A 12,073-nucleotide genomic window follows, 5' to 3' on the forward strand; every position below is an offset into this window, starting at 1 on the left:
TTAATAATTTCCATATATTTGTTCCTTAATTTAATATAAATATGCAAGACATACTATGGCTTTTGTCCTGTGTCTTGGTTATTTCACTTAGAATAATATCACGTTAAGTTTATCTCTGTTTTTGCAAATCCCAGGATTTTCTCTCTGAGTGCGTGAATGATACTCTTTCTCCCCAGCTCTCTGTTGGCACCTACAGAAAACGCCATATCCATCTCTCTGGCTCTGGTTTAGTTCACAGAACAGCTTCATCTCTCTTTTCATCCATTTCCTACAAATGTTGTGATTTGTCCCTAGTGGTTTAATAATTCCTCAATGTGTGTTCCTGCCTTGGTTTCAGTTTCCCACACTGGCAGATGCTGAGACTGACTCCAGGGTTGGGCTGTTGTGAACAGGGCCACAGCAAACATGGAGGCCTTCTTTATTTTTCCTTTTCACTTCATTTCTTTCCTCCAAGTTCTTTTTCTTCGTGAGTTTTTTCCCGGGTCTTGTTGTTTGTGGTGTGTTTGTGTGTTGGGGGGTGGCTTCCCACATGAGTTCGAATCAGTGGCACTGTTCAGTTTTATGAATAAGGTCTTCAAATATTGAATAGAACCCTGTGAGTGGAAATTCTAAGTGCTTATTGTATTGAATGCCCAAGTTGTGTGCTTTGATAAATAGTCTGTGTCTTCCTCTAAGGGAATCTTTAAATGTCAATATTTTTAGCCTTTCCTGTCAGGCTCATTCTTCAAAGGGTAATTCTTGACTCTCTTGCCGGGATGATGGGACTGAGATCACTGTCCAGGAAGCCTAGCTGGGCCTAATTTTCTAGTTGTATACTGACCTTTTGACACCAGCTTAGCTCTGTGTTTATTGTGCTGACTTTGGTCTTCCGTGCTTCATGTTCTGTCTGAATAGATGGGTGAAATTCATCAGGGTTATAAGGACTTTGACCCAAGGTTCTTGCTTTCAGCTCAAGTCAAATGGATTCAGTGATGTCTGGTTTATTCAACTCTTAAGAATTTCCAAGGTTCTGTAACTTATCAAATTTTTGACATATAATTAGCTTACTTCTTATTGGATTTCCCATTAAGGATTCAAGCCTCATTTTTTCTCTGCTTTATTATGCGATTCCTCATTTATTGCTTGTCAGCTTCTAGATTTTGTTGATATCTCCCATATGCTGTAATCATTTCTCTACTTTTGTAGATTTATAGTTTTAAATTCTTTCCTCTTATTTTAGTGGGATTTCAGGAGGTCAAGGAGAAACAATTATGTTCAACCCACTGATTTTACCCACAGATTTACACTCTCCATTTTAAATTAAGGGAAAAAAAACCATTCAGAGGGTAATAGTTCATGTGTACAAATTTTAGCTGCCCGAGAGGCTGAGGCGAAAGGATTGCTCAAACCTGGTATTTTGAGGCTAGCCTCGGCGACACAGTGACACTTCATTTCAAAAACAAAATATCCCTTGAAATGCAAGGACATGAGAAGTGCAGTTACATTAAGCAAATTTACTTGTTGTTTCATGAAAAGCACAGTAACATTAAGCATATTTACTTGTTGCTTACTTCAGCTGTAAAAGATAAAATGATTTGGGTGAAAGTGGAGATGATTTTGTAAAGTGAAATGGGTCAGGTACGGAGGGACAAAGACCGTGTCACGTCATCCACGTGGAAATGGAACATGGTCAAGAGTAGAATGCTGGTGACCAGAAGTAGGGAGAGTGGGGGAGGGGTGATGGGAAGATGTTGATCAGTGGATGCTAAATTGTAGGAATAAGATGTTCAAAATATTATACAGTAGGGTAACTATAGATAACAGCAATTGGTGCACATCTCAAAAAAACTAGGAGAAAAGGTTAGAAGGTCTTTACCATAGAGAAATTATGAATGTTTGAGGAGATAAAGGTGCTTAGCCTTATTTAAACAGCATGACATATATACATGTGTTGCACATGACACAGTGTTTCTGCTTTCAATGCAACTTTTATGGTTTAAAATTGTTAGAGTAAAAATATATACACTATTTTATTTTTTTTTGAAAATAGACTTTTTTAAAATAAAATATATTCCAAATATGGTTTGCCTTCTCCCAACATCTCTGATATCCTCTCCATCTGACTTCCTATATAAATCCCGACCCTTTCTCTTGTTAGAAAATAAACAGGTATTTAAAGAATAATAATGTAATAAGATAAGATGCCAAATGGTTCCAGAACTCATGGTATCAAGTGCACATTTGAATGCTCATAGATGCTGTGTGTCAAGAATTCAAAGAGCACAGTGATGGCTTGATTCTGTTTCATAACAGCTAATATGTGAGCTACAAACACCTAAAGGTTGGAAATGGTTAACTGGCAAGGGACTGGTGTCATTTGGAGGTAGTTTTTCCTCACACAGCTCAGGAAATTGATGCTGGTGATCATTTGGAACTTTTGTCATGTCTACCTTGCTTCTCTGTGTGGTTCTCATACCAGTGTTGGTGGATTAACACCAGTGTCTTCAAATCTGATCTCAGAATCCTGTAGAGTCATTTCTACTGTGTTCCTGAAGTCTAGATTCGAGAGGAGGAAATATAAATCTGATTCAAAAAATTTCAAATCACTTAGAAGGCTGCCGCATAATTCAGAGGCCAGGCACTGCATTTGTGACAGTGTGACTAGTCTGCTGAAAGGGAAGCTATTCTAAGAGAGATACTTGTGCCCATGCTTTTGGCTATTATATTGGTGAAATAGTCTTATCCGCAATAAGTTGGATTTCCCACAGGACTCTCATGCTGAAAGAAGCAAAAGCATGGTTCCAGACAGAGGAGGGATTTGTCTCCTGGAAAGAGATTTTACAGGTTTGACAAATTTTCAGACCACTGCTGTGGGTTAATGCACTGTAAAGATTTGTCACCCATACTAATTCAATAAAATGCTGATAGGCTAGTAGCCAGGCAAGAGTATAGGTGGGGTGACCAGATTAGGAGAATTCAGGGAAGAAAGGCAGAGATGCAGTCATAAGCCCAGTGCAGAGGAAGCAAGATGAGAATACCTTACTGAGAAAAGGTACCAAATGACATGGCTAAACGTAGATAAGAATTATAAGTTAATTTAAGTTGTAAGAGCTAGTTAATAATAAGCCTGAGCAATAGGCCAAACAGTTTATAATTAATATAGGTCTTTGTCTGCTTATTTGGGACCAAATGACCACAGGACCAGGCGGGACAGAAACTTCCATCTACAGACCACCTTGTAGAAGGGACCAGAGCTAAAAGAATGATGAGTCCGTCTGTAGAAGGATCACACTCTGACATGGACTGGGTTTTAAAAATTAATTAATTTTACATACCAACCTCAGTTTCCACTTCATGATATCTTCCCTCTCCTCCCTCTACCCTCCCCCCATTCTACTCCACCCCACCCCCATCCACTCCTCAGAGAGGCTAAGGCCTCCCTTGGGAAGTCAACTAAGTCTGTCCCACCACCTCCTTGAGGCAGAACCAAGACCCTCCCCCCACCAGGTACCTAGGCTGAGCAAGGATCTCTCCATAGAGAATGGGCTCCACAAAGTTAGTTCATGCATCAGAGTTAGATTCTGGTTCCACTGCCAGTGGCTCCAAATACGGCCCAAGCCACACCATTGTCGCCTGAGTTCAGGGGTCCTAGTTCAGTCCTATGCAGTTTCCCCATTCCGACATGGACTGTTTTGCTTTGAACATTTCTTGCCTTCTATTTAAAACTAAACAGCAGGTTAGGACCACAAAGATGGACCTGGGGGTGTCACTGGATCTCTTTGTTCTGCTTCCAGCATAACCACAATGACTTAGTCTCCTTTTTCTGCTTTTCACTATTACTTATTTAACTGATCTCTTGAGGATGGGTGACTGAACCTTGCTTGTCAGGGCTGCCTCGACTCTGGCCCTGACCCTAACCACTCAGGTAATGCTGGGTGTAACTCAAAAAGACAAACTAGGTTGTTTTTCCTTTTTCTAAGAATTTTGAACTGAGGAATATGAAGGCATGGCTTAGTTAGAAGTGGGAGATAGAAGTGAAAAAAAAACAACCTAGGAATTATATGCAGGGCCAAGGTAAGCCAAAGCTATGAAGAGTCAGAAGCCGTGGGAAAACAGCATGTCTCTTGAGTCGAGATTTAGTAAAGGAAAAGAGAAGGTGATCAAAGAAAGTTCATACAGCCCGGGAAAGGGGCTCAAAGGCAGAAGGTCTCTCGCATGCCCCTCCCTTCTTCCAGCTCCTGTTCACTTCAGATTGCTGCTGTAGCGTTAGTTTCATCACTGGTTCCCAGTCTCCTAGGTCCTGATCAACAACAATGCTAACCTGCTAACAACAGCCAAAATAAAATAGAACCAGTCAACAGACTTCTTCTTCCATTGGGTTGTTTTGTATGTGCACACTTGTGTGCATGTAGAAGCTCTTAGGGGTCAGGAGAAGCATTGGATCCCCTGGAACTGGCGTTGTAGATGTTTGTGAGTCTCTTTGTGGCTTCTAGGAACTGACCTGGGATCCTCTACAAGAGCAGTTAAGTGCTCTTAACTGTTGAGCCATCGCTCTAGCCCCTCTATCCTATCTTTTGGGAGAGGGTCTCTCAGTGAACTCAGAGCTCATCAATTGGACTACATTAGCTGGCTAGTGAGCTCTAGAGATATATATCTCCCTCATTGGTAGGACCAAAGACATGCCATCGCAACTGGCTTTTACATGGGTGGGGAGGGCTGAACTCCAGTCCTTGATCTGGCTTGATTGGTACTTTAACAACTGATCTATGTCCCCAGGGCTTTCCTGACAACTTTGAATTGTGGTGAAAGCTGTATTGAGAGAGAGAACTGTGAAGCGGCTATGGCTGTGTATGGAGAAACAGTCATCAGTGTTCATGCCTTCTGTCTGAGTTCCTGAGCTTGGTCATTCTAGGCTGGGAAAATGTGTGGGGTGGGAAGACAAGCACAAAAATGAAAATGAAAAAAACAACCCCATTATTTCTAATAATACGCTTGTTTTATATTGTGCAAAGTAATGGAAACAGATTCATAAAGATCTAGGAATTATCTTCATAAACGGGGGAATGAAGTGCCAACAACATTTGGTCAGAATGTTTCCCCTGAAACTTAGAAACATTAACTCTTACCTCTTTCAAAGAAGTCTCTCGTTGCCCTGTAAACTAGGTGATTTCTGAACATTTTTAAAGGCATTTTGATCCTATCTACTGCTACATGCTAATCTCACTCAAAGGAGTAGTAAGCAGACATTAAAACACCACTATCAACCACAGGTTGATTCCAAGAATATCATAATTTTATTAGAGAGAATAAAGAATTATAGGTTGTGAAATATACTTTTATGTGTGTTTTTCTTATAGGGGATTTCTACCAAACACTCAGATAAAGTGTTTCCAGTAGGGTGTTTTGATTTGCTCTTGCTGTGAAGTCAAGCCAGGGGAGGGCTGTACCTGCTTACAAAGGTCATTCTTTGAGAACTCCTGCGCTCTTTACTCATTGATACCATGACATGGTCACATTTAGTACCTATTGCAGTTATTTAACCTAATCACTGTACCATAGATATAATTGATCTTTCTCCTGTGGGAGGAACGTAGAATAACAATGCCCTAATTTTGTACATTTCTGTTCCCTAATGACAGGCTGTCATTTTCTATAATTTACCAGAGAGTACGAACAATGTGCGTAGGCCGGGAGCGGTTGCTTGGCAACCACCTTTTAAAAGTTTCTTAAATGTAATTGCTTCTCTGCCAGGGAAACATTGATCCCACAAATTTGCATTGGACTGATCACTAAGCAGCCCAGCAAATCTCTCTGTGCTTTTTATTCAAAATTATTTGCCTTTTAAATTCTGTTGAGGTGAACTATCAAGGCCATGGTTGTTGTCTTTGAACACAGTGGGACTTCCAAATGACTACCTACACTTTTCCATTCTTTACTGTCTTTCTCTGTCTCTATTTATGCTGTCCTCATACCCATTTGAAGTTGAGGCTAGAAACTTGTGAAGGGTCACAAAAGCTCTCAGGTTCACATGGTTCTAAATGCTTTCCGTACCACCAGTACAGACATAAGGAAGCTGATGTGTCAACATCAGCACCACACAAATGTTACTCACGGTTACTGTTCCTGATTCTACCTCTATTGCTATTTAAGAAAACATGGAATCTATGCTGACATACAGCAAATACATCACGGCTTTTGGTTGCTATCTGTTTAGGCATTCGCTTGAAAAAGGAAACTGTTAAACACCAGAACTTAATGTATATCACACATTATTAATTGCTTCACATTTTCAAGTTTGCTATGGGTAGCTGACCACTTGAGGCCATTAGCACAGTTTCCACTCAGAGTAAATCTCAAACAGAAGGTGAAGATGAGGCCTTCTTGGGGGGAAATGGGAAGGCATCTGTGGACAAAGGTGTCAGTGGGCAGTTTTGGTCTGAGTGAAGGAAACAACACAATCACACAGATAATGTGCACTTCTAGTGTGCAGTTCTGGACATGTATCATGTGCTTGGTTTGCATTGTAAAACGTGAGCAGATTCCCCTTCTCTTTCTTTGCCGCCATGTGTCACTCACTCACCGTGTGCAAACTGACTTTCTCTATGAAAAATGTAAATAGTACTTAACTACATAGCAAGGTTAGTATTGGCGATGAATTAAGCTTTAAGAGCTTATCAGAATGAATAAAAGTTAAAAAGATTCCCATTTGACATTTCAAGACCACAGTTGGTTGGTCTTTAGGATGCAATCCATTCTTAGGGACAGGATCGCCCCTTTGGACCAAGCATTGGTAGAGGTAAGAACTCTTGTGGCTGGCCGCTCTGCTTCTCTGAGTCTTCAGCTTTCACCTCAATAGATAACTCCAAGATTTTATTAATAAGATCAATTAGAAACACAATCCACCATTGATTGGCTCATATATAAGATGGATGAAAGGCTTGATTTTGGAATAAGAATCCTTAAAGGCTAATGTGACTAGGATATCACTTGCTGTCATGGTTTGAGTGTAAAATGTTTCCCCTGGTCTCGTCTGTTTGGACACTTGGTCATCATCTAATGAACTTATTTTCAAAGTGAAACCTTGGGCAGGTGAAGCTTCACTAGAGAAAGTAGACAACTTGGAGTGGGCTTGAAGTTCTAGAGATGGGCCCCATTCCTAATAGCTCTACCTCCTGACTGTAGACACAATGTGACTGGGTTCCCTAAGCTCCCCCACTGTCAGGCTGTGTCTACCGTGATAGACTGCATCCTCCTTATGGAAATCAAAACCTGTCTCCTCCAGGTCACTTCTTATCAGGTCACAGGAAGAGGAAACATAACCAGCCTACGCTTTTTCTTTTCTCCTGTATTTTCAAAGCAAAAACAAACAAAAAACAAAAACAAGCAAACAAACAAAAAATCAAAAAGACCCCGAAACACCAACCTTGAATGTTTAAGTTTTCATTGTTTTAAATCACAAATGCTGGGAGTGATGGCTAATTGTTCTTTGAAAAGAAAGCTAACCCTAAGTTTTTATAAGATTCAGCACCCTTGACATGGTTAATGGCGCTGTTCAGTTCTGGTTTTCTTTAAAACTCTCATTTTCAATCTTCACAGTTTTTGGCATATCAAAAAATGTTCTATGTACTCTAATACTTTGACATTATTCATAAAGTATAAAAATATGTGTGTATTAATAATACAAGGAAAAGGTTAGTTCTTAAGTTCTTCTGAAAATAACTGTTACATAGTCAGGCATGGTAGCACAAGTTTGTAAGGGAAGGAAGAGACAGGAGAGGGGTGTGCCAGACTATATAGTGAGAGATGCCTCAAAACCCTAATAATAGGGAGCTAAGAAGTTGGCTCAGCAGCTAAGAGCACATACTACTTTCAGAGGATCCAAATCTGACTCCCAGCACACATTTAGGACACCTCACAGCTGTGTATAACTCTGGCAGCATGGGATCTGATGTCTTTCTCTGGCCTCTGTGAACACACATGCACACACACACACACAATGCATTTGTACAAAATCCAAAACGATGAATTAAATAGTATATAGATAATTATAAAAATAAATATTATGCTCATTTCAAGACCATATAAATGCTATCATTAGTTATTTCTGGAAAAACGAAGTGTTTCATGCTTCCTGTGAAGATCTCTCCCTAAGACAGGCAGCATGAAAGGGTTGAGCAGGAAGGCCAACAGAAAAATCAACTGAACAGCAAAGGGTTAGGCTAGATAGCTTTAAACTCTAAAACCATAGAAATCATCAGATGATTCGATCAGTCACAGATCTCTGGGTCCTAGACTCAAAGATTTTGATTTAGTAGACACAGTATGGTGTCTCAAATGGTGAGTCCCAAAAAGATGTGTTCACATATCCATGGAACCTATGGATGTGACCTTATTTGGAAAAATTGAGTCTTTGCAGATAAAATTGAGGGATGTCAAGATCAAACAATTGTGAATTACATAGGACTCCGAAGATACAGACACACAGGAAGAACTTCTGTGCATGGAAACTGTTTCACAGCCACAAGCGCAGAAATGGTTGGAGTCATGATAGCTGAAAGAAACAATGAAAGAGTCTACCCACAGCATTCAACACTCTAGTTTAGGACTTCAGGCCTCCAGAATTGTAAGAGAATGAATTTATTTTGCTATAAACTACTCAGTTTAGCTCCAGAAAACCAATACAGATTGGGACGGAATGTTTTGCATTTCTCTGAACAGTGCTTTGGTATGTGGATGGTGCTTTGAGTGGCACTTGTCGTTCAGGTGCTATAGGTTTAGATGGGAAAGAAATGAGACACGGGGTGGGTAATGAGATGTTGAGTTCAATAATTTTAGATTATTAAAAATTTAAGTGGCTGGATACAAGATTAACTAAAATATCAGTAGCCCTCCTATATACAAATGAAAAATGGATTGAGAAAGAAATCAGGGAAATGACACCCTTCATAATAGTCACAAATAATATAAAATATCCTGGGGTAACTCTAGCCAAGCGAGTGAAAGACCTTTATGATAAAAACTTCAAGTCTGTGGAAAGGAAATTGAAGAAGATGTCAGAAGATAGAAAGATCCCCCACCCTTGTGGATAGGTAGGAGTAAGAGTAAACATGGCTATCCTGCCAAAACCAATCTGTGAAGTCAACACTGTCCCCATCAAAAACCAACACAATCCTTCACAGACCTTGAAAGAACAATATTCAACTTCATGTGGAAAAACAAAACACCCAGGATAGCTAAAACAATCCTGTATAGCAAAAGAACGTCTAGAAGTATCACCGTCTCTGATTTCAAGCTGTATTACAGAGGTATAGTAATAAAAATCGTATGGTATTGTTATAAAAATAGACAGGTGGATCAATGGAATTGAACTAAAGAGCAAGACTTAAATTAACACACATATGGACACCTGTTCTTTGATAAAGAAGCCAAAAATTAAACAATAGATAAAAGAAAGTATTTTCTACAAATGGTGCTGGAATAACTGGATGTTGGCATGTAGAAGAATGCAAATAAGTCCATATCTTTCATAAAACTCAAGTTCAAGTGGAACAAATAGCCCAACATAAATCCAGATGCATTGAACCTGATAGAAGAGAAAGTGGGGAATAGCCTTGAATACACTGGCACAGGAGACAACTTTCTGAATGGAACATTAATAGCTCAGGCACTAAGATCAACACTTAATAAATGGGACCTTATGAAACTGAAAAGCTTCTGTAAGACATAGGACACTGCCAATAGGACAAAATGGCAGCCTATGGAATGAGAAAAGATCTTCATCAACCCCACAGCTGACAGAGGGCTTATGTCCAAAATATATAAAGAACTCAAGAAACTAGACATTAAAATATCAAATAATCCTATTTAAAAGTGGGAACAGATCTAAACAGAGACCTCTCAACAGAGGAATCTTAAATGGCTGATATATACTTACAGAAATGTTCAATATCCTTAGTCATCAGGGAATTGCAAATCAAAATAGCTCTGAGATTCCATCTTACATCTGTCAGAATGGCTGAGATCAAGAACACTGATGACATTTTATGTTGGAGAGAATGTGGAGTAAGGGGAACACTCCTCCCTTGCTGGTGGGAGTGAAAACTTGTACAACCACTATGAATATCAATATGGTGGTTTCTCAGAAAATTGGGAATAGATCTACCTCAAGACCCAGCAATCTCACTTCTGGGCATATACCCAAAGGATGTTCCACCACGCTACATGAACACTTCCTCAACTATGTTCATAGCAGCTTTACTCATAATGATCAGAAACTGAAAACAAGCCAGATGTTCCTCAACCAAAGAATGGATTAAAAAAAAAATATGTGCTACATTTACCCAATGGAGTATTAGTCAGCTGTTGAAAACAATGACACCATGAAATTTGCAGGCAAATGGATGGAACTTAAAAAAAAAATCACCCTGAGTGAGGTAACCCAGACCCAGAAAGACAAACATGCCATGTATTCACTTATAAGTGAATATTAGCTAAAAAGTAAAGGATAATAATACTACCATACCTAGACCCAGAGGGGCTAAGTAACAAGGAGAGATTTTGAGGGGGATGCAAAGATCTCTCTGGGAAGGGGTAATAAAATAGATTTTTTTTTTGGTTTTTTGAGAGAGACTTTCTCTGTAGCTTTGGGGCCTGTCCTAGAAGTAGCTCTTGTAGACCAGACAGGCCTCAAACTCACAGAGATCCACCTGCCTCTGCCTCCCGAGTGCTGGGATTAAAGGCATGCATCACCACCGCCAGGCTAATAAAATAGATTTTGAGGGTGATCTGGGGGCAGTGAGGTTGGGAACAGGTGAGATCACATGGAGGTGGGAAATACTTGGAGATACAACTGGAACTGGGGTGCATTTGGGGTGATGCAGAAACCTAGTGCAATGGGAACTTCATGGAATCTACAAGAGTAACCCTAGAGAGACTCCTAGTAATGGGGAACACGGAGCATGAACTGGCCATTTTCTGTAACCAGGCAAGGCTTCAAGTGGAGGGACTGGGACACCAGCTGAGCCACAACAACCTTTGACCTACAGTGTCCTGCCTGCAGAGTGTTCTGGGACCAGAGCCTAGCAGAATCATCATCAAAGACATCAGAGAGACTTCATCCAGCATCGCACAGGAGCTGATGCAAAGTTCCACAGCAAACATTAGGTGAAGCTCAAAAGGCCCTGAAGAGGAAGGGGCAGGGGGACAGGGACATCACAAGAACATGATCTGCAGGATCAACTTACCAGGAGTCCTGGGGGCTTACAGAGATCAGGGAACTTGTAGGAGTCTAACCTAGAACCTCTACACATATGACTGAGTATCTTGGTTTTCTTTTGGACTCCTAACAGTGGGGGTGGGGGCTATCTCTGACTCTCTTGTCCACTTATGGAACTCTTTCTCTCCTGCTGGGTTGCCTTTCCCAGTCTTGATATGATGGCATATGCCTGGTATTATTGTAGCATATTATGCCATGTTTAATTAATGTCCCTGGGAAGCCTGCTCTTTTCTGCGGGGAGACTGAGGGAGGGTGAATATTTAGGAGAAAGAAGAGGTAGTGGGAAGAGGCAAGGGGAGGGGAGGGAGGGGAAACTGTGGTCAGAATGTCATATATGTGAGAAGAATAAACCAAAGAATTCTTTAATTTCTGAAGATAAGAAAGGATAGAATTGTGATAGTTTGAATAAGAATGGCTTCCATAGACTCATGTTTGGATACTGACTCACCAGGGAGTTATTGAGCACTGGGACGTGTTTAGGAAGGAATAGGTGTGGCTTTGCTGGAGGAGATGCGTCATGGGGAGTGGACTTTGAGCTTTCAAAAGCCCACTCCAGTCTGAGTCTCTCCCTCTGCCTACTGCCTGTGGATCAGGTTGTAGAACTCTCAGCTACTATTGTATGCCATGCCTGTCTGCTTTCTGTTATGATGTTCACAGGCTAACCCTCTAAGTCTGTAGACAAACTCCCAATTAAATGCTTCTCCAATAAGTTGCCTTGGTCACAACAGTGACCATGACAAGAACCAAGAGGTCAGCTCTATCCTTCTTATGTTTTCTGTGGCAAGAGGGTAGCCCTGTTTGTTGACTTCCAGTTATCCT

Source organism: Microtus pennsylvanicus, chromosome 6 (assembly GCF_037038515.1).
Source record: "Microtus pennsylvanicus isolate mMicPen1 chromosome 6, mMicPen1.hap1, whole genome shotgun sequence".
NCBI classification, from domain to species: domain Eukaryota; kingdom Metazoa; phylum Chordata; class Mammalia; order Rodentia; family Cricetidae; genus Microtus; species Microtus pennsylvanicus.